A 27,077-nucleotide genomic window follows, 5' to 3' on the forward strand; every position below is an offset into this window, starting at 1 on the left:
AAAGACCCAAGGAAAACTCCCAAAGATTCTGAGGACAGCCAGCAACTAGATGTCAATACCCACCAGACCCACTGATTCACTGCTTTCTCTCAGATCCGCAAGTTCAAGGGTCTCTCTTGATCTGAGTTCCACTCTCTTTGTGCTTTGCGCTGGCTGACTTTTTTGTGCATACCTGTATTTTGTTTGGTGATACTTCTTGGTAAGTCTTCTTACTCTGTTCAAAAGAGAAGAAAACATGATTGCCTGTGGTTGGTAACAGCTGTTGGAAAAAAGGGCCCCTCACAATTAAGACGGTTAAGAAGGCAATGGCAACCCACTCCAGTACTCTTGCCTGGAAAATCCCATGGATGGAGGAGCCTGGCAGGCTACAGTTCATGGGGTCGCTAAGAGTCGGATACGACTAAGCAACTTCATTTTCACTTTTCACTTTCATGCACTGGAGGAGGAAATGGCAACCCACTCCAGTTTTCTTGCCTGGAGAATCCCAGGGACGGGGGAGCCTGTCTCTGGGGTCGCACAGAGTCGGACACGACTGAAGCGACCTAGCAGCAGCAGCAGCAGCAGCAGGAATACTAAAGGAAGTACGGGTTCCACCTGGTCAAAAACTCTGCCTCTCTCAAAAACTGCTTCCTATAGGTATAACCACTGAGGATCAGGATATTGTGTCTTTTTGGAAAACGGGTAAACTTTTGGATCATTCGGAATTGCAGTGACTGCTTTGGGAAAACTTGACTTAGAAAACTACCTGAATGGGCACCCTTTGAAAGGGAAGATCTTAAAGCCCTTTGGAGACACTGGAATGCATTCTTTGATTGGTATAAGTGTGTGCATGCTCAGCTGTGTCTGACTCCTTGTGATCCTATGGACTGTAGCCTGCCAGGCTCCTCTGTCCATGGGATTCTCCAAGCAAGAATACTGGAGTGGGTTGATATCCTCTCCTCCAGGGGATCTTCCGGACTCGGGGATCAAGCCCACCCACGTCTCCTGCATCTCCTGCATTGCAGGCAGATTCTTGACTACTGAGTCATTGGGGAGGCCAGTTGTTAATACAGATGCTTTTAAAAGAAAAATGACTCTAAAAATAGCTATCTAAAAGAAGACTGCCTTAGGTCTTGGGCCCTATTATATCTTTGTTTTTCTGGCCACACCACACAGGATGTGGAATCTTAGTTTCCTGACCACATAGGTGCTACGTGCCTATGTGAGTGACCCCCTAGAAAACACCTGGACACAAAGGTGAGCTTCCCTGTTTCGCAACTCTTCACACGCGTCACACATCATTGCTGGGAGAATCAAGCATGCCCCTGTTCAACGCCACTGGAAGGGGACACCTGGAAGCTTGTTTCTCCTGAATTTTGCCCCTGAGTTTTTTCCCTTTGCTGATTTTGATCTGAATCTTTTCTCTGTAATACACCACAACTGTGAATATAAGTACCTTTCTGAGTACTGGTGAGCCATCAAGCCTGAGGCTAATCCTGAGACCACTGACGGAGAGGGCCACAAAGAAATCTCCTCATTCAACCACATGGCTCTCCAGAAGTTTGTTCTTTAATTGCCTATTCATTATTCAGAAAATACTTGAGTATTTTTGAAAAACAAAAACAAAAAAAACAATAAACGGTGGTTGGTTTTCCAGTAGCTTAAAAACAAACAAGCAAAACCACCCTCACTTAAATCATCATGAAGTAGAAATAAATCCAGTACATACTTATTTTTTAAATTGATCCACTTGCCTTTTACCACTTGTGTTATTGCACTCCTTACACTTTGCTCTCTAAATATGTGTGTATGTGTGTGTGTGTACCACCAAGGATTAACAAGGCAATGTCAGCAGGCTTGTCTGGGACCCTAAGCTTCTTTTTTTAAATCTTCTTTACAACGTAATTTCTTTGAGAAAATAGATCCTATAACAGAGAGGGAGAAAGGAATACAAAGGTAAAGGAACACTTAAACTTACCTCCACATACCTCCTTCCACTGCAAATTTAATAACCTCTAGCCACTCAGCACCCATCATAAAAGAACTCTCTCACTTTTGGAGGAGGACTTTGATGGTGAAGGACCGGGATACCTGGCATGCTGCAGTCCATGGGCTTGCAGAGAGTCGGACACAACTTAGCGACTGAACAAAATAAAAATAAGGCTGCTGATCACCACATCTTAGCCTGCCCAACATCAAAGATGATCAGTGAGCAAGAAACAGAACTGTTTCTCCACATCTTTCTTCTTCATGCCTCCAAAACATATTCCTTCCTCCCCAGATTAGGCTGGGCCTAAGTCAGTCATTTTTATGTATAAGTCAGATATCTGAGGGCTTCCCTGGTGGTTCTGCAGTAAAGAAACTGCCTGCCAATGCAGGAGACTCAGGTTCGATCCCTGGGTCAGGAAGATCCTCTGAAGAAGAAAATGGCAGCCCACTCCAAGATTCTGGCCTGGGAAATCCAATGGACAGAGGGGCCTAGCCAGCTACAGTCCATGGGGTCTCAAAAGAGTCAAACATGAGCCAAGGGATAGAGGCAGCAACTAGGAGCTGAAAAAGGCAAAGAAACCTGTTCTTCCCTTGGAACCTCCTAAGGAACCAGCCCTCCTGACACCTTTGACATTAGCCCAGTGAAGCTGAGCTTATACTTCCGACTTTCAGAACCTTAAGAGAACACATTTACAGTGTTGTAAGCAGCTAAGTTTGTGGTAATTTATTATAACAAGTGTAGAAGATGAACCATATTCATGGACCGAAAGGTTCTTCTCTGGAGAAAGAGGCATAAAATTCTACTGGGGATGGGGAGATGAGGGCTCTTCTGCAAATACATAGATTAACTTCATTCAAAAGCTATTTTTCACACAGCTTCCTTTCAGAGCCCTTATCTTAAATTAGAGGGAAAATATCACAGCAAGGAAAAAACTAGCATTTGGTAAATTTTTTAAATTATAACTTATCTTAAAGATATTTGCCATGGCTAGAGACAGTCCTTGTGAGGCAGTTGGCCTTTAAATAGAGAAAATAATGATCCAAGTTTCAGATTCCTGCATTAGGGTTTATTACATGCGATGTCTGGGTTATATTAAACTCCTGGAAATCAGGGTTTATAATAGAATGGCTGACATACCCTTAACGTTAATAGCCTTTCCAAGTACTGCAATAGTGAGCATTACTTTTTAATGTCATAAAATGATGGTTAAAACACTACAGAATTTTCTCAAGACAGATAAGCAGGTGTTCAAGAGAGCAGAACTATTTAAACTTCATTGATTTATGGTCTATCTTATATTGAAGGCCAAAAGTTTTATTGAATTCCCATAGTAGATACTCTGAACTTAATTTTCTAAAACAGTAGGGCTATTTCAGGACTCCCCATATATATTAACTTCTTCATTTTAACACTTGTGCTTCTGTATTTTTAAAGTTGCTGGGCATAAGGAAATAGAAGCTGTAGCCAAAAGTGTCAGTTTTTCTGTGTTCTCTCTTTATTGGTTGACTTTTCAAAGAACATTGTTTGTCATAAAACCCAATGCATAGCTACTAAATCATATAATCTGGGAACACAAGCCCCTGACTAATCATTTAAGCTGCACAATATTTCTGTCATCCTTTAACACTGTGAATATGATATAACTTCTTATTTAGTGAGAAAGAATGTCAAGGCATTTATCATCACTCTTTCCCTCTCAGTTGCTCTTTCAACTCACCCCTAACCCAGTATCTCCAATCTTTATGCTGCCTGCTCGAAAGTAAAGTGGCTATCAGAAAAACCCCAATAAACTATCAAACATTTTATATGATTTGTTAACATTTTCTGCTGGTTTACATAAAAATCAATATTCTTATAACTGTCGGACCCAACCCTAATGATTTAGTGAAACTGATATTTACTGTGGAATCAAATAGAAATACTGTTAGCTATTAAAACTAAGTAACATTAGGGAAAGCTAGAAGCAAAATAATTACTATTATTTAGATAAGTGGATACCAAAGCATCTGAAATCCCAACTTATCTTTAGTACTGACTGTAATAGCAATAAATCGCTCTTGAGAGGAATTCTTGGAGGGTGAGTCAGGCACTGCATGAATAAACTCACGGCTTATAATACAGTATTAACTCCTTGGCTTTCCTCTCTGTTTCCAGTATCTGGTAACAAAATGAGTCAAACCTAGAAAACAAAACGGTGTTAGAAGCATGTCAAGAAGGAAATGGCAACACATTCTCAAAAAATTCAAAACTTATCCAGTAACAGTTCAGGGAACCTTAGAACCCATCTGATTTGATTGACATATCTAATGTAACATCTACACATGCGAATAATTTTGTTATAATCAAAGAACATTAGCAAAGACATGTCCCTTTAAAAATAGATATGGGATGGGGAGATAAATTAGAAGTTTGAATTAACATATACACACTACTTAATATAAAATGGATGTCCAACAGGACCTCCTATGTAGCACAGGGAACTATACTCAATATTTTATGATAACCTAGCAAGGGTTTTTATTCACTTCATTATTTTATTCTTTTTATTCACTTCATTATTCTTGCCTTGAGAACCCCATGAACAGTATGAAAGGCAAAAAGATATGACACTGAGAGATGAACTCCCCAGGTTGGTAGGTGTCCAATATGCTACTGGAGAATATTGGAGAAATAGCTCCAGAAAGAATGAAGGACGAGGCCAAAGCAAAAGCAACACCCAGTTGTGGATGTGACTGGTGATGGAAGTGAAGTCTAATACTGTAAAGAAAAATACTGCATAGGAACCTGGAATCTTAGGTCCATAAATTGACATAAACTGGAAGTGGTCAAATAGGAGATGGCAAGAGTGAATACAGACATTTTAGGAATCAGTGAACTAAAATGGACCGGACTAGGCAAATTTAATTCAGATAACCATTATATGTACTACTATAGGCAAAAACCCTTAGAAGAAATGGAGTAGCCCTCATAGTAAACAAAAGGGTCCAAAATGCAGCACTTGGATCTCAAAAACAACAGAATGATCTCTGTTCATTTTCAAGGCAGACTATTCAATATCAGTTCAGTTCAGTTCAGTTCAGTCGCTCAGTCGTGTCCGATGCTTTGCGACCCCATGAATTGCAGAACGCCAGGCCTCCCTGTCCATCACCAACTCCTGGAGTTCACTCAGACTCATGTCCATCGAGTCAGTGATGCCATCCAGCCATCTCATTTCAAGGCAAACTATTCAATATCAGAGTAATCTAAATCTATGCCCCAACCACAAATTTCAAAGAAGCTGAAGTAATTCAATGAAGACCTTGTAAGACCTTCCAGAACTAACACCAAAAATGATGTCCTTTACATCACAGGGGACAAGAATGCAAAAGTAGGAACTCAAGAGCTATCTGGAGTAACAGGCAGTTTGGCCTTGGATTACAAAATGAAGCAGGGCAAAGGTTAACAGAGTTTTGCCAAGGGAACCCGTTGGTCATAGCAAACACCCTCTTCCAACAACACAGGAGAAGACTCTACACATGGACAGCACCAGGTGGTCAATACCGAAATCAGACTGATTACATTCTTTGCAGCTACAGCTGAAGAAAAGCTCTATAGAGTCAGCAAAAACAAGACCAGGATCTGAGCTGGCTCAGATCATGAACTCCTTATTGCCAAATAAGGACTTATATTGAAGAAAGCAGGGAAATCCACTAGACCATCCTGGTAGGACCTATAAATCAAATCACCTACAATTAATAGCAGAAATGACAAATAGATTCAAGGGATTAGATCTGATAGACGAATGAAGAACTATGGATGGAGGTTTGTAATATTGTACAGGAGGCAGTGATCAAAACCACCTTCAAGAAAAAGAAATGCAAAAAGGCAAAATGGTTATCTGAGGAGGCCTTACATATAGCTGAGAAGAGAAGAGAAGCAAAAGGCAAAGGAGAAAAGGAAAGATATACCCATCTGAATACAGAGTTCCAGAGCATAGCAAGGAGAGATAAGAAAGCCTTCCTAAGTGATCAATGCAAAGAAATACAGGAAAACAACAGAATGGGAAAGACTAGAGATCTCTTCAAGAAAATTAGAGATATCAAGGGAACATTTCATGCAAAGATGGGCACAATTAAGGACAGAAATGGTATGGACCTAACAGAAGCAGAAGAGGTAGCAAAAATACACAGAAGAACTATACAAAAAAGATCTAAATAACCCAGATAACCACAGTGGTGTGACCACTCACCTAGAGCTAGACATCCTGGAATGTGATTAAGTGGGCCTTAAGAAGCATCACTATGAACAAAGCTAGTGGAAGTGAGGAATTCCAGTTGAACTATTTCAAATCCTAAAAAATGATGCTGTGAAAGTGCTGCACTCAATATGTTAGCAAATTTGGAAAACTCAGCAGAGGAGACAGGGTTGGAAAAAGTCAGTTTTCCTTTAAATCCTAAAGAAATGCCAAATAATGTTCAAACTACCACACAATTGCACTCATTTCACATGCTAGCAAAGCAATGCTCAAAATTCTCCAGGCCAGGCTTCAGCAGTATGTAAAATAAGAAATTCCACATGTTAAGCTGGATTTATAAAAGGCAGGGGAAACAGAGATCAAATTGGCAACAACCACTAGATATTCGAAAAAGCAAGAGAGTTCCAGAAAAACATTTACTTCTGCTTTACTGACAGTGCTAAAGCCTTTGACTGTGTGTATACAACGACTGTGGAAAATTCTTAAAGAGATGGGAATAGCAGACCACCTGACCTGCCTCCTGAGACATCTGTATGCAGGTCAAGAAGCAACAGTTAGAACCAGACATGCAACAATGGACTGGTTCCAAATTTGGAAAGGAGTATGTCAAGGCTATATATTTTCACCCTGCTTATTTGACTTACATGCAGAGCACATTGTGAGAAATGCTGGGCTGGATGAAGCACAGGCTGGAATAAACATTGCCAGGAGAAGTATCAATAACCTCAGATATGCAGATGACACCACCCTTTATGGCAGAAAACAAAAAGAACTAAAGAGCATCTTGATGAAAGTGAAAGAGGAGAGTGAAAAAGTTGGCTTAAAACTCAACATTCTAAAAATGAAGATCATGGCATCCGGTTCCATCCCTTCATGGCAAATAGATGGGGAAACAATGGAAACAGTGACAGACTTTATTTTGGGGGGCTCCAAAATCACTGCAGATGGTGACTGCAGCCATGAAATAAAAAGACGCTTGCTCCTTGTAAGAAAAGCTATGACCAAACAAGACAGCATATTAAAAAGCAGAGACATTACTTTGCCAACAAAGGTCCATCTAGTCAAAGCTATGGTTTTTCCAGTAGCCAGGTATGGATGTGAGAGTTGGACTATATAGAAAGCTGAGTGCTGAAGAATTGATGCTTTTGACTGTGGTGTTGGAGAAGACTCTTGAGAGTCCCTTGGACTGCAAGGAGACCAAATCAGTCAATCCTAAAGGAAATCAGCCCTGAATATTCATTGGAAGGACTGATGCTGAAGCTGAAACTCCAATACTTTGGCCACCTGATGTGAAGAGCTGACTCACTGGAAAAAAAAAAAAAAAAAAAAAAACCCTGATGCTGGAAAAGATTGAAGGAAGGAGGAGAAGGGGATGAAGAAGGATAAGATGGTTGGATGGCATCACCAACTCAATGGACTTCAGTCTAAGCAGGCTCCAGGAGTCGGTGAAGGACAGGGAAGCCTGGAGTGCTGCAGTCCATGGGGTCACAAAGAGTCTGACACGACACAGCAACTAACTGAACTGAGAAAGGAAAAGAATCTTAAAAAGAATAGATACATGTATGTGCGTAACTGAATCATTTTGCTGTTCATCTGAAACTAAAACAAGATTGTAAATCAACTATACTTCAATTACATTTTTTAATTAAACAAATAAAAAGATGTCAATATATAAAATTGTTTTAAAAGGCTAGGTCTGATGCCAGAGTGTACTCTGATACTCTTTCAACAAAATCACTTTTATTATTTAGTCAAAATTGGCCTGCTTCACTGAAATTTATCATGGTTCATTCAATTCCAAATGCCAAGGAACTGGATTGAGAGGGAAGCCTCCATTTTTTAAATAAATAAAAGACACATGAAATTGTTTAAGTTTCTTTTTAGCTAAATCAGTAACACATAGAGATTATCAATTTACACACAATATTATTTTCTTTGTTTATAAGATTGTGTTTTCTGATTTTTTAAAAAAACATCATTCAAACAGGAGTATGATCAAACAGAACTTTTCTTCTATAAAAAATGAGCAAATTCCCCTGCATTTATTTTTCATTTTCTGTGCCAAGTGGAAGGTATGGAACAGTGAGATGACTGAAGATCAGAGAAGCTAGAATTCTAACCCTCTTCTGTGGTTGCAAAACCCTGCAAGAAGGCCACTACTTTGCCATATAACAAGAGTAACTTTGACCTGACTTGAGTTATAACAACTTTTCTGACCTTAACACCTCATTCTTTGACAGGTAATTTCTATATTCAGATTTCCTAAAATAATCCTACAGCTTCCAAATTGTGTTTGGACACTTTTTGACAATAGAAAGTTTTCTAGGTTAGAGAACTTTCAACATGCCTGTCCTCTGAAATAAAATTTCTGACTTTGATCATATACAGTCTCTTATTTCTTTAATGTGGAGTTATTAGGAATGGAAGAAGAGTTAACTTATCATTTTATTTTAAAAATATAGATAAGAAAATAATGAATAGCCACATATATAATATTTTTAATTTGAAGATGTCAGGTAATTATGTAATAATTCTAAACTTAAATAGTGATATTATATGCTTGTGCTTTTAAAAATTATAATGTTGTCCCTGATCTGTACTAATTGAGGTAAATTTTAATTGTAATTATGCAATAAGAATTACTTTGTTCTTTGGTATCCTTATCTAATATTTCTAAGACAGATGGATAGATGCAGATATATAAGTATTACTATTAAATAATGGCTGTCATTTGAATCAACTGGCTGAGAAAGAGTATGCTGCTGCTGCCACTAAGTCACTTCAGTCATGTTCGACTCTGTGCGACCCCATAGATGGCAGCCCACCAGGCTCCGCCGCCCCTGGGATTCTCCAGGCAGGAACACTGGAGTGGGTTGCCATTTCCTTCTCCAATGCATGAAAGTGAAAAGTGAAAGTGAAGTTGCTCAGTCGTGTTCGACTCTTAGCGACCCCATGGACTACAGCCTACCAGGCTCCTCCATCCATGGGATTTTCCAGGCAAGAGGACTGGAGTAGGGTGCCATTTCCTCTAAAAGAGATAACTACTTTTTTTTTTTTTTTTTTTTTTTAAGGAAACTATCCTAACAGTCTATTAGCATCTGAAGCATCTGCCCACTGTGAGTATGGAAGGAGCTTAAAACAGTTACTCTGTGTGGGTAGTGGAGCGTTTGGAGGTATCCACCAGTGCTTTGGGATCCCTGGTGGCTCAGATGGTAAAGAATCTGCCTGTAATGAGGAAGACTGGTGTTCGATCCCTGGATCGGGAAGATCCCCTGGAGAAGGGAATGGCAACCCACTCCAGTATTCTTGCCTGGAGAATCCCATGGAAAGAGGAGCCTGGTAGGTTACAGTCCATGGGGTCACAAAGAGTCGGACACGATTTCACTTTCACTTTTCACCAGTGCTTTAGGAAAGGAATTGGGACCCTGAGAGGGAAACTGAAAGAAGTGTCAAGAAAGAAAGAACCTTACAACATGGCAGAGCCAGATTATACAGTACAGCATAGTCATGCAGGAATTTTAGATACATTTCCAAGAATAATGTTACAGTTAACACATTACTGATGGGCGGGGCACAAAAACTAATGCCTGTGGCTGTAATAGGTCTCCAATCAAGAATGTGTTAATGGATGTTTCCCCTTTATGCGGTATGGCCTCTCTGCTGCTGCTGCTGCTAAGTCGCTTCAGTCGTGTCCGACTCTGTGCAACCCCATACACGGCAGCCCACCAGGCTCCCCCGTCCCTGGGATTCTCCAGGCAAGAACACTGGAGTGGGTTGCCATTTCCTTCTCCAATGCAGGAAAGTGGAAAGTGAAAAGTGAAAGTGAAGTTGCTTAATCATGTCCGACTCTTAGTGACCCCATGGACTGCAGCCTACCTACTATCCCCTAAACTTTTAGCTAAAACCTACTTTAAGTAGGAATACTGGCAAAGTGAACTGAGACCCAAATGATGAATCCAGGAGAATGGGAAAGGCAATGGCGTAAAGCAACTGACGACCAGATGGAAGACAATCCCCCACATCCCACAGGGACAACAGGAAGTTGACTCTTACAGGGGGATCATGAAGGTGATGGGGAGGCTACATCTTGCCATCTAGAGCTAAGGTCCGTTAAGTCAACAGGCATGCAAGTTATGTTAGGGGAGAAGAAGATCCCAACAAGAACCTATACTATGCCTTTCCCTGGAGTTGGAAGTATCAGCAGGGGTGGGGGGTGGGGGGTGATGTCTGAAAACTGGGAATACAGGCATAAAGAAATCAATCTGAGAACCTAATGTGACTTCATGTCAGCATGTAAGCATGCTCACATCTATACCACCTTAACACAGAGCTACATAATAAACACTCTATCTGGACTTTAATCACCATATGGTTTCACTCCTGCAAACCACAGTCCTATCTATTAGAAGAGTTGTCTACGAACACTATGTTCACTTCCTTACCTCACATCCTCTTTTTAATCCATACCAATCTGCTTCCACTAATTATCACTGATTTCAATAAGTTCACAAAATGACCATCTTTTAAATTCTACAGTCATTGTCTATTTTCAAATAAAGACAGAGGCTCTAACAATTAATTTTGAAAATGAAAAAACTTACTGATCAGTGTGTGTGTGCTCAGTGATGTCCGACTCTTTGTAACCCCATGGACTGCAGCTGGCCAGTGGGGAGCGCTGTCCATGGGATTTTCCAGACAATACGGGAGAGGGTTGCCATTTCCTTCTCCAGAGGATCTTCCTGACCCAGGGATTGAACCCACATCTTCTACAGTGGCAGGCCAGTTCTTTACCACTGAGCCACCTGAGAATCCCTTCCAATTTAACAAGTAAACACAATTTCATATTTCGCTGTTGTAAACACTAACAGGCAATTTTTCATCTGTTTCTTACTTGCTCTCTTTGCTTCATTTGGTACTCATGATCCCTTTATCCTATTTCAGAACTCTCTCTTCAACTTCCTCTTATAACTTTGGCCTTTTCAATTTCATAAGCCCCACTTTCACCGTGCAGCTTGTAAATAACAGTATCAGAGAAAGAGAGAGCAAAATGCATTCTGAATTCCACAAGAGGCTTCGTATGACGAGGTTACAGAAGGTGAGGGAGAACAACAACTCATCTGAAAGATCAGATGAGTGACCAGGGGTCGGATCATAAAGGGTTTGTAAGCCAGAGTAAGATGCTCGAGATTTACCTTCAGATCAATGGACAGTCATTGAAATGGGTGATGATCAATTTGGAAAGTTAGTGTCAGATTTTTCATGTCAGAAGTTCATTCTGGAGAAAGAACTGTGTATATAAAGAGATTGGAAGAAGGAAGACCAGATAAAGAGATGCTGTGATCATTCAAATGTGTAATTATAGTGGTCAGGACGTACACATGTTCTATGGGTAAAGGAGATAAAAGAAGTGGAAAAATTCAAGAGCTATTCTGGAAGCAGAACTGATAGAACTGGATGGTTGCACTGAGAGAACAGGTATGCGAGGAGGAAGGAGACAGAGAGGCGGGCTGACACATTTCAGGGCCCTCCACCCGCATGAAAATGTCCAGTGTGTAACTGGATACTTGCATCTGAATTTCAGCAGAGAAATTTGGACTGAAATACAATTTTGGAAATCATGAGAGTATAAAAAATAATTGGAGAGTTGAGCTTGACCATTGAGTTCCTCCTGTCCTGTATTTATCATCTTCACATCCAACTGTTTAAGAACATAACCATGGGCTGAGCAAACAGGTGGACCGAGTGCTCTAATGCCTGGCGAGGAATGAATTACAGAGACCCATCTGGAGCTTCAGACACTCAATCTAGGCTCTTTGATGTCTTCTACATAAATCTGTAAACATTAAAAGAGCGAAGGGCCGGGAAGAACAAACAGAACAGGTAACCTCAGAAGAAAAAAAGACAATCCACAAAAGAGAACTGTTTGAAAGAGAATTGTTTAAAGAACTGTACAGATTGTACAATGGTACAGAGAATTGTTTTAAAACTCTCATGATAACAGCAGGGATGTGACAGAATATTATATCCATAACAAATAAAAGTAGAAGCTTCTGTGATAGGAACTATCAGAAATCAAGAAAATGTTCCTCAAAATTAAAAATATTAGCATCAAAATTAACATTTTGGTAGGAATTTGGGAAGAAAAATTTGAGTAAATTTCCCAAGAGGTAGAATAAAAAGGCACAAATAGAGTATATGAGAAAAAGCAGTTACGAGACACAAGGTAATTCACAAGGTCCGACATCCAGTTAGCTCACTCAAACTGCATTCAGACGCTCAAAGCAGCTACTTTACTTCTTATAGACAGGCAACTTCATGAACCCTATGTGTTCCCCACCTGGTCAGTTGCAGAAAACCATATTTTAGTCCAAACCAGTAAATGCAACCCAATGCAATAATTTTAAAGCTTTTTTAGTAAAACGTCACCCTTTTGATTTCCATCCATTTCCTCTGCTCCTCCAAGATGACAAGTAGTTAGGGGAAAGGAAATTGTGTCATCTGTACTTTTTAAGGCAATGTGACTGAAGGCAAAATAGAGGCCTTAGGTCTGCCAACACTCTCCTCTTGTTCATCTCAACCACTGAGTACCAGCCAGCCCTGCTGATGCTCCCTGGCTACTGTGCCATCAGCCTCGTCCTGAAAAGGCCATGAGGAACTCTCTGAGCATCTTCTTTGTGCCCCACCTGGATCTCAGCCATCATAGCTTCTGAACACTGTGGCTGCTGCTGCCAGGGCACCTCACTCCTTGCCACAAAAGGCCAGAGACCACTGACTATCAGCTTAACCAGCTTCTGTTTCTTTTCTGGGAACTCAGGAGTGCTCAGAAAATACACTCTGACTCCTTCCGCCTAGCTAGGTTGGGTCGCTGAATTTACCTTCGTGTCGCCAACCCCCAGACTGGTTCGTGAGGCTTACGGAATAACTTCCTCTACTAGTCCAACCAAGGAACAAACATTCCTCTCAATCAATTGAGCACAATGTCTGCACTGCTGTGAAAAGCCCAGGAAGTATAGATCTGGTCACATTTCCCCCTTCAGTCTCCTGTATTCAGCAACCACCCCATAGGAACAAGAGGAGCAGGTCTGGAATGTGTACCCTCTCAGGTCTTCCTTTCCCTACTTGAAAAGTGAAAGTGAAGTCGCTCAGTCATGTCCAACTCTTTGCGACCCGTGGACTATAGCCCACCAAGCTCCTCCATCCATGGGATTCTCCAGGCAAGAATACTGGAGTGGGTTGCCATTTCCACTTAAGGAATATTATTTTCTATGGTCTTATCCACCAAGTCTTCCCCTTTCGATGTGTTAAAGGGGTAGGTAAAGGAATTTGGGGAGCTTCTGGTCTCTCTTAGATATTCCAAGACTTCAAGTCTATCACTTTGCTTTGACCTCAAGTATCTCTTGTAAGTTTTAAAAGCTGAGTATAGACTCTTTGCAACACTACTCTAAAAATTCTAACCCTATTCCTTCAGGCAAAGTGATGCTTCAAGTTAACATTAGAAAAGTCCATGTACAAAGAATGGCAAAAAAAAAAAAGAGAATATTAATCTATTGTAATATACTCTCTTGTGTTAACATACTATCCTGAGAATTTAACATACGGCTACTTCTGGGAGTATGGCTGTGGCAGTAGGAAGTAATGGGGACAATATAGTTGGAGTTTTTCCTTTGTCTCATAACATGCATCATTTTAGTACTTTAATTAACACTTTTGAACCATGGGGAATTAGAACAATACTCTTTCCCATACTTTGGGTAAGGAATAATATCTCCTTGCCCAACAGCATCACCTCTTTCATACCAGAACGATATTGATAGCAGTAGAGACTGAAGAACAACCTCTGTTCTAGGTGGAACAGTGGTTTCTCAAGAGATATCAATCACAGGGGACGCAATGTGAAAGCATGTTGAGCAGGCTAACCCCACAGAGCCTCTTCTTGAGCTCATAGAATGTAATATTCTGGCCTCATAAATAGTTAAAGGACAAAGCTCAGATAAGCATTCTCACATTCAAGCTGATCAGTACTAGTGCTTCTGAAGTTTCACTTACATCCCACTCTTCCTCCTATACTACACTTAAAGCCCCCTACTTCCCCTCTCCTCTTCTCTGGCCTTATCATCCAAGCTTTTATCATTCCTTACCTTAATCAATGGGCTTTTGCCATTTCACACCTTGTCCTCTAGTTATATATGAGTGTGAGAGTTGGACTATAAAGAAAGCTGAGCACAGAAGAATTGATGCTTTTGAACTGTGGTGTTGGAGAAGACTCTTGAGAGTCCCTTGGACTGCAAGGAGATCCAACCAGTCCATCCTAAAGGAGATCAGTCCTGAGTGTTCATTGGAAGGACTGATGCTAAAGCTGAAACTCCAATACTTTGGCCATGTGATGTGAAGAACTAACTCATTTGGAAAGACCCTGATGCTGGGAAAGATTGAAGGTGGGAGGAGAAGGGGATGACAGAGGATGAGATGGTTGGATAGCATCACAGACTCAATGGACATGTGTTTGAATAAACTCTGGGAGTTGGTGATGGACAGGGAGGCCTGGCGTGCTGCAGTCCATGGGGTTGCGAAGAGTCAGACACGACTGAGAGACTGAACTGAACCTTGTCCTCTGCTCTACATCTGCTACCCACAACAAATGTTTATGACAGTGAATGAATAAATGGATGAATGCCTGATTTTGAGTCACTGAAATCTAGTTGGAATCCTCCATGCTCTTTATTATAGATTATTCAATAACTCATAATTTCATTGAGTTAGACAAGGCTATGGTCCACATGATTAGATTGGTTAGTTTTCTGTGATTGTGCTTTTCAGTCTGTCTGCCCTCTGATGGAGGAGAAGGCAATGGCACCCCACTCCAGTACTCTTGCCTGGAAAATCCCATGGACGGAGAAGCCTGGTAGGCTGCAGTCCATGGGGTCGCTAAGAGTCAGACATGACTGAGTGACTTCACTTTCACTTTTCACTTTCATGCATTGGAGAAGGAAATGGCAACCCACTCCAGTGCTCTTGTCTAGAGAATCCCAAGGATGGAGGAGCCTGGTGGGCTGCCGTCTATGGGGTCGCACAGAGTCAGACACTACTGAAGCAACTTAGCAGCAGCCCTCTGATGGAGAAAGATAAGAGGCTTATGAAACCTTCTTGATGGGATAGACTGACTGAGGGGGATACTGGGTCTTGTTCTGATGGGCGGGCCATGCTCAGTAAATCTTTAATCCAATTTTCTATTCATGGGTGAAGCTGTATTCCTGCCCTGCTATTTACCTGTGGCCAAACTATGGTGGAGGTAAATGAAGATAATGGTTCAGTTCAGCTCAGTCTCTCAGTCTTGTCCTACTCTATGTGGCCCCATGAACCACAGCATGGTAGGCCTCTCTATCCATCACCAACTCCCGGAGTTTACCCAAACTGATGTCCATTGAGTCGGTGATGCCATCTAACCATCTCATCCTCTGTCGTCCCCTTCTCCTCCTGCCTTCAATCTTTCCCAGCATCAGGGTCTTTTCAAATGAGTCAGCTCTTCACATCAGGTGGCCAAAATATTTGGAGTTTCATCTTCAACATCAGTCCTTCCAATGAACACCCAGGACTGATTTCCTTTAAGATGGACTGGTTGGATCTCCTTGCAGTCCAAGGGACTCTCAAGAGTCTTCTCCAACACCACAGTTCAAAAGCATCAATTCTTCTGTGCTCAGATTTCTTTATAATCCAACCTTCACATCCATACATGACCACTGGAAAAACCACAGCCTTGACTAGACGGACCTTTGTTGACAAAGTAATGTCTCTGCTTTTTAATATGCTGTCCAGGTTGCTCACAACTTCCCTTCCAAGGAGTAAGCGTCTTTTAATTTCATGGCTGCAATCACAATCTGCAGTGATTTTGGAGCCAACCCCCCCAAAAATCTGATACTGTTTCCACTGTTTCCCCATCTAATTGCCATGAAGTGATGGGGTCAAATGCCATGATCTTAGTTTTCTGAATGTTGAGCTTTAAACAACTTTTTCACTCTCCACTTTCACTTTCATCAAGAGGCTCTTTAGTTCCTCTTCACTTTCTGCCATAAGGGTGGTGTCATCTGCATATCTGAGGTTATTGATATTTCTTCTGGCAATCTTGATTCCAGCTTGTGCTCCTTCTAGCCCAGCATTTCTCATGATGTACTCTGCATATAAGTTAAATAAGCAGGGTGACTATATACAGCCTTGACATACTACTTTCCTGATATGGAACCAGTCTGTTGTTTCATGTCCAGTTCTAACTGTTGCTTCCTGACCTGCATACAGGTTTCTCAAGAGGCAGGTTAGGTGGTCTGGTATTCCCATCTCTCTCAGAATTTTCCACAGTTTATTGTGATCCACACAGTCAAAGGCTTTGGCATAGTCAATAAAGCAGAAATAGATGTTTCCTGGAACTCTCTTGCTTTTTCGATGATTCAGCAGATGTTGGCAATTTGATCTCAGGTTCCTCTGCCTTTTCTAAAACCAGCTTGAACATCTGGAAGTTCACGGTTCACGTATTACCGAAGCCTGGCTTGAACAATTTTGAGCATTACTTTACTAGTGTGTGAGACCTCCCTCAAAAGATTCCATGCATGTACTGCTACAGTCCATGCCCCCAACCTTGTAGCAGGCCACCACCAATCCACGCCTTCGCTGGAGACTCCTGGACACTGACAGGCAAGACTCCTGTGGGATCACTTTCCCTTTCTCCTGGGTCCTGGCACACAAGGTTCTGTTGTGCCCTCCAAGAGTCTATTTCCCAGTACTACCTAAGTTCTTGCAACTCTATGGTGGGGGTAATGGCGACCTCCTCCAAGAGGACTTATGCCATACCCACACCCAAAACCCTTGTCCCTGCGGCAGACCACTGCCGATCCATACCTAGAGCTAGACGTCCTGGAATGTGAATTCAAGTGGGCTTTAGGAAGCATCACTACAAACAAAGCTAGTAGAGGTGATGGAATTCCAGTTCAAGCTGTTTCAAATCCTAAAAGATGATGCTGTGAAAGTGTTGCAACACAATATGCCAGCAAATTTGGAAAATTCAGCAGTGGCCACAGGATTGGAATGGATTCATTCCAATCCCTGAGAAAGGCAATGCCAAAGAATGCTCAAACTACCTTAAATTGTACTCATCTCACATGCCAGCAAAGTAATGCTCAAAATTCTCCAAGCCAGGCTTCAACAATATGTGAACTGTGACCTTCCAGATGTTCAAGCTGGATTTAGAAAAGGCAGAGGAACAAGAGATCAAATTGCCAAAATCCGTTGGATCATCAAAAAAGCAAGAGAGTTCCAGAAAAAACATCTATTTCTGTTTAACTGACTAGTGAAAGCCTTTGACTATGTGGATCACAATAAATTGGAAAATTCTTCAAGAAATGGGAATACCAGACCACCTGACTTGCCTCTTTGAGAAATCTGTATGCAGGTTAGGAAGCAACAGTTAGAACTGGGCATGGAACAACAGACTGGTTCCAAATAGGGAAAGGAGTACATCAAAGCTGTATATTGTCACCCTGCTTATTTAACTTATATGCAGAGTACATCATGATAAACACTGGGCTGGATGAAGCACAAGCTGGAATCAATCAAGACTGCTGGGAGAAATATCAAGAACCTCACATATGCAGATAACACCACCCTTATGGCAGAAAGTGAAGGACTAAAGAGCCTCTTGATGAAAGTGAAAGTGGAGAGTGAAAAAGTTGGCTTAAAACTCAACATTCAAAAAACAAAGATCATGGCATCTGGTTCCATCACTTCATGGCAAATAGACAGGGAAACAGTGGAAACAGCAAAAGACTTTATCTTTGGGGGATCCAAAATCACTGCAGATAGTGACTGCAGCCATGAAATAAAGATGCTTACTCCTTGAAGGGAAAGTTATGACCAACCTAGACGGTCATATTAAGAAGCATAGACAGCATATTAAGAAGCAGACATTACTTTGCCAACAAAGCTCCATCTACTCAAGGCTGTGGTTTTTCCAGTGGTCATGTATGGATGTGAGAGTTGGACTATAAAGAAAACTGAGTGCAGAAGAATTGATGCTTTTGAACTGTGGTGTTGGAGAAGACTCTTGAGAGTCCCTTGGACTACAAGGAGATCCAACCAGTCCATCTTAAAGGAAATCAGTCCTGAATGTTCATTGGAAGGACTGATGTTGAAGCTGAAACTCCAATACTTTGGCCACCTGATGCGAAAAACTGACTCATTTGAAAAGACCCTGATGCTGGGAAAGAGTAAAGGCAGGAGGAGAAGGGGATGAGAGGATGAGATGGTTGGATGGCATCACTGAATCAGTGGACATGAGTTTGAGTAAACTCCAGGAGTTGATGGACAGGGAGGCCTGGCATGCTGCAGTCCATGGGGTCTCCAACAGTCAGACATGACTGATCGACTGAATTGAACTGAACTGATTCAATAACTCCTAGTTATTCATAAAGAAAAATAATGTAAAATCATTTCTTTGGTACTCAAAATGTTTTCCTATTACAAAGGGAAATTTCTACTTGATTCATAAAGTAGCATATTTTAAATCATATTAGTATATTTTTGAGCCATACACATGACATTAAAATATTTCCTTAGGTCAGTTAGTCAGTTCAGTCACTGAGTTGTGTCTGATTCTTTGCGACCCCATGGACTGCAGCACGCCAGGCCTCCCTGTCCCTCACCGACTCCCAGAGCTTACTCAAACTCATGTCCATTGAGTGGTGGTGCCATCCAACCATTTCATCCTCTGTTGTCCCCTTCTCCTCTCGCTTTCAATCTTCCCATCATCAGGGTCTTTTCTAGTGAGTCAGTTCTTCACATCAGGTGGGCAAAGTATTGGAGTTTCAGCTTCAACATCAGTCCTTCCAATGAACATTCAGGACTGATTTCCTTTAGGATGGACTGGTTGGATCACCTTACAGTCCAAGGGACTCTCAAGAGTCTTCTCCAATACCACAGTTCAAAAGCATCAATTCTTCTGCACTCAGTTTTCTTTATAGTCGAACTCTCACATCCATACATGACTACTGGAAAAACCATCAGTAAGTTCAGTTCAGTTCAGTCACTCAGTCATGTCCGGCTCTTTGCGACCCCATGAATCGCAGCACGCCAGGCCTCCCTGTCCATCACCATCTCCTAGAGTTCACTCAGACTCATGTCCATCGAGTCCGTGATGCCATCCAGCCATCTCATCCTCTGTCATCCCCTTCTCCTCCTGCCCCCAATCCCTCCCAGCATCAGAGTCTTTTCCAATGAGTCAACTCTTCACATGAGGTGAGCAAAGTACTGGAGTTTCAGCTTTAGCATCATTCCTTCCAAAGAAATCCCAGGGTTGATCTCCTCTAGAATGGATTGGTTGGATCTCCTTGCAGTCCAAGGGACTCTCAAGAGTCTTCTCCAACACCACAGTTCAAAATCATCAATTCTTCGGTGCTCAGCCTTCTTCACAGTCCAACTCTCACATCCATACATGACCACTGGAAAAATCATAACCTTGACTAGATGGAACTTTGTTGGCAAAGTAATGTCTCTGCTTTTGAATGTGCTATCTAGGTTAGTCATAACTTTCCTTCCAAGGAGTAAGCGTCTTTTAATTTCATGGCTGCAGTCACCATCTGCAGTGATTTTAGAGCCTCCCAAAATAAAGTCTGACACTGTTTCCACTGTCTCCCCATCTATTTCCCATGAAGTGCTGGGACTAGATGCCATGATCTTCGTTTTCTGAATGTTGAGTTTTAAGCCAACTTTTTCACTTTCCTCTTTCACTTTCATCAAGAGGCTTTTTAGTTCCTCTTCACTTTCTGCCATAAGCTTTGACTAAATGGACCTTTGTTGGCAAAGTAATGTCTCTGTTTTTTAATATTATGCCTAGGTTGGTCATAACTTTTCTTCCAAAGAGCAAGCGTCTTTTAATTTCATGGCTGCAGTCACCATCTGCAGTGATTTGGGAGCCCCCAAAAATAAAGTCTGTCACTGTTTCCATTGTTTCCCCATTAAGGACCGAGATGTTTCTACAAGCTTTTCCTAATTATTTGCTCCCCCGACTATTTCATTTGACCAATTAATATACAATTTGAATACAGCAAAAAAAATAGTGATCTAATTATTTAAATATTGAGATGAAAGAGCTGTTCATGAAGAATTGTAGGTAGTTTATATAGGCTCTTGGGCTTCCCTGGTAGCTCAGCAGGTAAAGATTTCGCCTTCTACGCAGGAACTGCTGCTGCTCCTGCTAAATTGCTTCAGTCGTGTCCAACTCTGTGCGAACCCATAGACTGCAGCCCACCAGGCTCCCCTGTCCCTGGGATTCTCCAGGCAAGAACACTGGAGTGGGTTGCCGTTTCTTTTCCAATGCATGAAGGTGAAAAGTGAAAGTGAAGTGGCTCAGTCATGTCTGACTCTTCGTGACCCCATGGACTGCAGCACACCAGGCTTCTCCAGGTTCAATTCCTGGGTCAGGAAGTTCCCCTGGAGAAGGGATAGGCTACCTACTCCAGTATTCTTGCGCTTCTCTGATGGTTCAGATGGTAAAGAATCTGCCTGCAATGAGACCTGAGATTGATCCGTGGCTTGGGAAGATTCCCTCAGAGGAGGGCATGGCAACTTACTCCACTGTTCTTGCCTGAAGAATCCCCATGGACAGAGGAACCTGGTGGGCTACAGTCCATGGGTTCGCAAAGAGTTGGACTTGACTGAGCGACTAAGCACAGCACAGCACATTAGGTTGCTCTCTTATTATGAAATAAAAGTATTTGAAGTCCTTGCTAAATAATGATGCTTTATAAGAATAGAAAGGAAATAGTTTAAAAGATAACTTGAAATAACTCAGTAAACTTCTGAATAAAAATACACTTTGAAGGTGGCTTAGAAATTATTCAGCTATCTCTTGCCCCTCCCCACAGACACATGATCACACAGGGAATCTCTCTCTTTTTCTCTTTCTCTCACTTTTGTTCTCTCTGTAATTTTTTGAGGTTCATAATTAGAAACTTGACATTTCTCTGTGACCTTAAAAAGGAATTCTTGTCTAACCAGGAGAAGGGTGGGTTTGGGGAGTTGATATTATTTGTAATATTAATGAATGAAACATATAGAAATGCTTTCAAAGCTTAATCAGGCTCTAAAATTAGCCCCTAGACTTGCTGGCAAATTACCAGATCACGAAAGTCCTGATTCCAGGAAAGAAATATGACCTTATTCAATCATTATTTACAGAAAAGAGCATTTCATGCTCTGAAATGCACTGGTGGAACATATTTCCATACTCTATTTAGTCTCAAAACAATACTTGGCCAAGTGATTTTTTTTTTAATCTGCTAGTATGATAGTTCTTATTTTTACAGGCCACTCTAATCATCTTTTTTGCCAACCTGGGGATTAATGACTGTGTGTGATGTTTAACAGCTATCCCAAACAATCAGGATAGCTGACAATAACTTCACAGTAATTTAGATGCCTTGAAATCTCTGACTTATGAAACTATCAGCTCATTCAACTCTGACATCATTAAGTAGGACTATTCTTTTTATCAGTAAAATCACTTCGTTCTTTACAAGCTCTGCCCTTCCAAGTTCTGCATAAAGCATTGTTTAAAATGTACAAATTATTACATTTACATGGGATATTATGATCAAATAATTAGAAGAACAAGCAGGCTCTTATACCCTACCATTCCCATGACTTACCCATTTTTGAATTAAGTATTGAATCTTTTCACCTTCATTGATTAGGTTTATATGGAACAGTCTCTTCATCAGAGAGGAAAATCTAGTTCAGACAATGACATCTCATCAATATGTGGGTTAAAAAAAATTAAAAAGAAACAATTTGAGCCTTAAAATATAACTAAATAAGCTGAAGACTAAAATGGTATCACCTAAAAGTCAGAATACTAATTCTTATTAAAATCCACTATGTTTAAAATTTGAGTTAAATCAGGTACACTCTTGTAATTTCCCGAGCATTTGTCTTGAGCACTAATTAGAAAATCTGGAGAATAGTACTTGATATTCCTAACATGTCCCAGAAGCCTTTGTGTTCATTCTTTCTATTCCAACCTCCCATTTGGAAGCAATCCAGAATCTCACAATCAGACAAACTTGACTCACCAAGATTCACTTTCTCAATGTGTATCTCTCAGGGAGACCATGGGAACAATGGCTTAGTGTTTGAGTGAGAGACAGAAAGTGAGTAAAGGTCTTCTATTACAATGACATATAAAACAGTTTTCCATCAAGAGTATATTCAGCTCTTTATAAAACAAAGGTGTTGTTTCTTTGCTTTTGTACACAGATATGTCTTTAAACATGCAAGAGAAACCACACAGAAAAAGTAAATGGAAATCAATCATGTCAACATTATGCTCTGCTTATTTCTAAACCATAGGCTGGACTTGAGCTGACCTAAACTTTGATCAATGTCAATATAACCACTGGCAACATGATTAAAAAAAATTAAAAAAAAGGACTCCAAGAGTAATAAAAATGAAAATATAACCTATGACACTGATTTAAGTTTTGACAGACATTTTTGGTCAGCATAACATATGAGCTCAGAAACGAGGTTCTAGCCATGTACCTTTCAGAAAAGACTTCCTCTATAAATAAAGTTGTTATAGGAAATGACTAGCAGCATCATATCCTAAGCATCTTGGCCAATAATAAACTGAACATTAATGGAAACTGACTATTCCTTACATGTCCCAGTGAGCTAATAGACTAAACATCCAAGGCATCTGGAATTACTTGCCCTGTTATGGGCTGTCAGTTTATCATCTCAGGACCTATTTGATGTGGCTGGTGCTCTTAAAAGCCTCAGTAATTCTGCTGTGGAACTAAAATTCCATCTTGAGTAGCCACAGGATTTGTTGATCATCAGGACAGGTGGAAAGAGAAGGAGCTTGATGAGGAGGACTTATCAACCTTCAATAACATGTACACAAGGAAGAAGGGGACCGATGCATTATTTTTAAATTGTGTCTGGCTGGCATGTCAGGATTGATTGAAGAATCCAGCAAGAGTGAAAGAGAGTCATGTCTGCATTCAGACATGAAGAGGCAGTTACCCACTCTATTTCTTGTCAACAGCTTAGATCAGTCTCTCATTTTTAGGACAAATAATAATAAAAACCATAAAGAAAATGTCAATTCCACCCCACCACAAACTTTAAAATATAAAATGTATTTTAGCTAATAGCCTTCCTCCCTTGCCTCCTGTAGAAAGCCAATCTGATGTGAAAATGTTCTCTCCTAAGTGATGGAATGCGCAGTCATGCACCAGCAAACTCGGTGCAGAATATCAACGTGCCTGTTCTGGAAGAAACCGCTCAGGGGTTACAGGGAGCACACTGTTGGCAAGAGAGGCACTTTCATGCAGGAGGGCAGGCCCCGCATCTATTTCAGAAGATGGAGGTTTATCTTCCAATGGAGGGCTTTGATGCTATTCATATGCTAACAATATCACCATTTCCTCACAGCACTCAATACACGGGGAATAAAAGACATCATTTGCTGACATGGGGTGCAACACTTTCCGTCCAGCATACTGATCGAAAATCTGCATTCAGCTTCCATGGCGAAGCCACCACATAACCTTTAAATCGTTCTTTGAACACTTTAAGATTCTGGTCAAAATAATTTCCCATTTTAGAGAATAAAATGATGAAACAAAGAACTCTAACTGTATTTTCCCTCCACTCTGAACGTGTAGCTTTAGTGCCCCGAGGGCTCTTTTCATCTTGTCTAAGTGCTGGCATATGATGTGATTGTTAACAGAGCTGGCCACCAGATGAAGCGAATTATCTCAACTGCCAAAGTTCCCACTTTCTTTCCAATTTAAACATCGGTTTAACACAGAAACTGAAGGGTATTATGAAAGCTTTAATATGAACTAATTCAGACATGAGAAAAACAATACTGCAAGGTTTTTGCAAACAGCCAAACAAATACGTAATTTTTTGAACCTGAAGATGAGTCAGAAAAATGAGTGGTGCAGCAGAGCAGACAGTATGTGCTTTAGCTGGCAGCAAGGGAGAAGGACCTCTTTGTCTTAAATAAACATGTTTTACAGAACAGGGCATGCTTTTACTTAAGAGAGTGAAATCGTGAGGTCATTAACAAAACACAGTGATCAACAACAAAGACTTCTGATTTAAAACATTTCAGAATGTATATCATCAACCTGGACGATCTGAAATGTTTTCAATAGGCTCCTCTGGATTATTAGGGTCCTTTTCATTAGGCAATTTGCCTTTCTCATGGAAATTTTTTCTCCATTTGGATCACTAGCTGGTAACAGAATGTGCCAGCATATGTCCTGAATGGCTCCTTGAAAATGAGACTTCATAGCTAATTCATAACCATAGAATTTGATGCTTTCTCACACAAAATAAAGCTTTTCCTAGTATATGCTTTAAAAATTAAAATATACACATTGAAGTCAAAAGAATATGAATTATCACTAATCTTTAATCTTCTTAAGCTTTCATAATAAAATAGTATTAATATGCAGATTGTGTAAATAATTGTATTCACAATTAGAGAAATTTACCCTTATCAGGATATGAGCTTTGAAGAATTGAAATAAGATTTGAAAAGTCATATTTAACTAAGATTTAATAACATACAAGTTAAATACATATGATTTTGCTACTCAAAAATATTCCTAAAAAGTTAATAACATTATTACAGATTTTTCCCTGAAAAATACTACTCCTTAGGATCAGTTAGCTACAGAAGTAAATAAAGTTAGCCCTTTTACTATACAGAACTGTTCTAATCATCATGTCCATCTTAAAAGTATAACTTGGGAAGGTACAAGACTAGGAAATACATGTGCATTGATTGTACAAAACATTAACTACACTCTATTAAAAGTGCAAAAGAGTATCACCATATAAGGATTGCATGGCTGTTCAATATGGAATGCACATTGAACATTATTGACAAATTCAGAACAACCATATGCAATGTTCAAAGGCATTTCCAAATATAAAATTCAAATACAGTATGTAATACACAAGAGCATGTTGCATACCAAATGAGCAAGCAATTTACCGAAGATTAGCCTTTAAGAAACAAATAACACTACAAATACCATATGTACCTGATAATGATTTATTTTTCACATTGGCGATATTCATCTGATTGATCCTAAGTTAAAAACAAGTTTTCACAGAATTGTCTGGCTGAGCACTCTTTGTGATAAATTAAAGGAAAATTATAGAACCAGTGTGCCAAAAGGGACCTTAGAGATCATGTAATCTTATTTTTAAATGGAAAAATGGAAACCTCAAAACATCAAGCTGCTCACCCAAAATTACAAAGCCCGTTAATGGCAGAGTTCCAGCTCTCCTGGTTCTCAGGCCAGGCCCGAAATGAAAGCTATCCTAATTCATTCATATTTACTCAAAACACACATATACTTACTTGTAAACCTCTACAGGCTCATCAGGTTGTCCAATGTATCATATACAGGAACACCCAGCTCTTGAGTTGTGACAGGGCAACATCATCTATTCCCAGTGTGATTTTCATGGACAGTGACTCATACTTCCCTTGGATTCATTGGGGAGCAGGAGACGATGACCTCAGTAGGAAAACAGAAATGGCTCCATGGAAGTCATAACAGAGCCTCAAACTGTTTAATCCTGAAAGGGGTTCTGCAGAGAATGCCTTCAAGAGGAGGTTCTGTTCTTTCTCCAGAGTGCTTTAAGAAACACCAAATGTGTGCCAAACTTCCCCCCTCACGGCCATCAGTCACAGCTGTTAGGCAGAGAAAAAGCCTGAAAACTAAAGAATAAGTGGCTCCCAACTGCACACCTCAGCAATATGTACTTTCCACCCCACCTCCCTCGACAGCGCATCTCCTCCGGGCATAGCAGAGAAGAACCTCCCCCAGAGGTCACCACCCATGAAAAGTGTTCAGTCAAATCACTCAAGCGAACTTTCAGATACATACCTAGACATAAACTACCAGCTGTAAGGAGATGTGGTCAGTCACTCAGCATCCACTTTTTTCTCCAACAGAACCCTGGGAACTGTCTTAACACTGAAATGTCAAATACCCAGACAGATTCTTAGCAACAGGGCGAAAAAAAAAAAACAAAAAACAGTGCAATAACTATTTCTTCCTGAACATCATCTTTTCCATTTCCAGGTGAACAACTCCAGCCTACACCATTCCCCCAAAACCAGGATTATAATAGGAATTTGGTGTGATCCAATGGAACACACTTTAACATTCATGCCAGAAAGCCAACAGTCTAGAAATGGTGAGGAGGAAGAGGAGGAGGGTCAGTGACTGGGGAAAGCTAATTTTCAAAACATTACCAAAACAGACCATATTTATGTCAACCACCAAGTATTTCATCTTCTGTGAGTTGCAGAAATTGGAGCTCCCTTAAAAGATTTACAGCAATACGTGAACCATGAACTTCATGATGTTCAAGCTGGTCTTAGAAAAGGCAGAGGAACCAGAGATCTAATTGCCAACATCCACTGGTTCATGGAAAAAGCAAGAGAGTTCCAGAAAAACATCTATTTCTGCTTTATTGACTATGCCAAAGCCTTTGACTGTGTGGATCACAATAAATTGTGAAAAATTCTGAAGGAGATGGGAATACCAGACCACCTGACCTGCCTCTTGAGAAACCTGTATGCAGGTCAGGAAGCAACAGTTAGAACTGGCCATGGAACTACAGACTGGTTCCTAATAGGAAAAGAAGTACCTCAAGGCTGTATATTGTCACTCTGCTAATTTAAATTATATGCAGAGTACATCATGAGAAACGCTGGGCCAGAAGAAGCACAAGATGGAATCAAGATTGCCAGGAGAAATATCAATAACCTCAGATATGCAGATGACACCACCC

General features: G+C 40.6%; 1 long non-coding RNA gene across 2 annotated transcripts; it reads right to left on the reverse strand.

Annotated features, from left to right (window-relative positions):
• Positions 1 to 63: 63 nt before the first annotated feature.
• LOC132659815 (uncharacterized) lies at positions 64 to 25,702 on the reverse strand. 2 transcript variants are annotated; one of them, XR_009600676.1, is made up of 3 exons: positions 25,633 to 25,702; positions 1,436 to 4,148; positions 64 to 214 (listed from the first exon to the last, which is right to left on the reverse strand). It is a non-coding gene; the product is annotated as an uncharacterized LOC132659815 (long non-coding RNA). The 2 variants fall into 2 exon arrangements; XR_009600675.1 differs by having other exon boundaries at positions 72 to 214; positions 1,958 to 4,148.
• Between the last annotated feature and the right edge of the window lie 1,375 nt (positions 25,703 to 27,077).

This window comes from Ovis aries, chromosome 5, assembly GCF_016772045.2.
Source record: "Ovis aries strain OAR_USU_Benz2616 breed Rambouillet chromosome 5, ARS-UI_Ramb_v3.0, whole genome shotgun sequence".
Taxonomy (NCBI): Eukaryota; Metazoa; Chordata; class Mammalia; order Artiodactyla; family Bovidae; genus Ovis; species Ovis aries.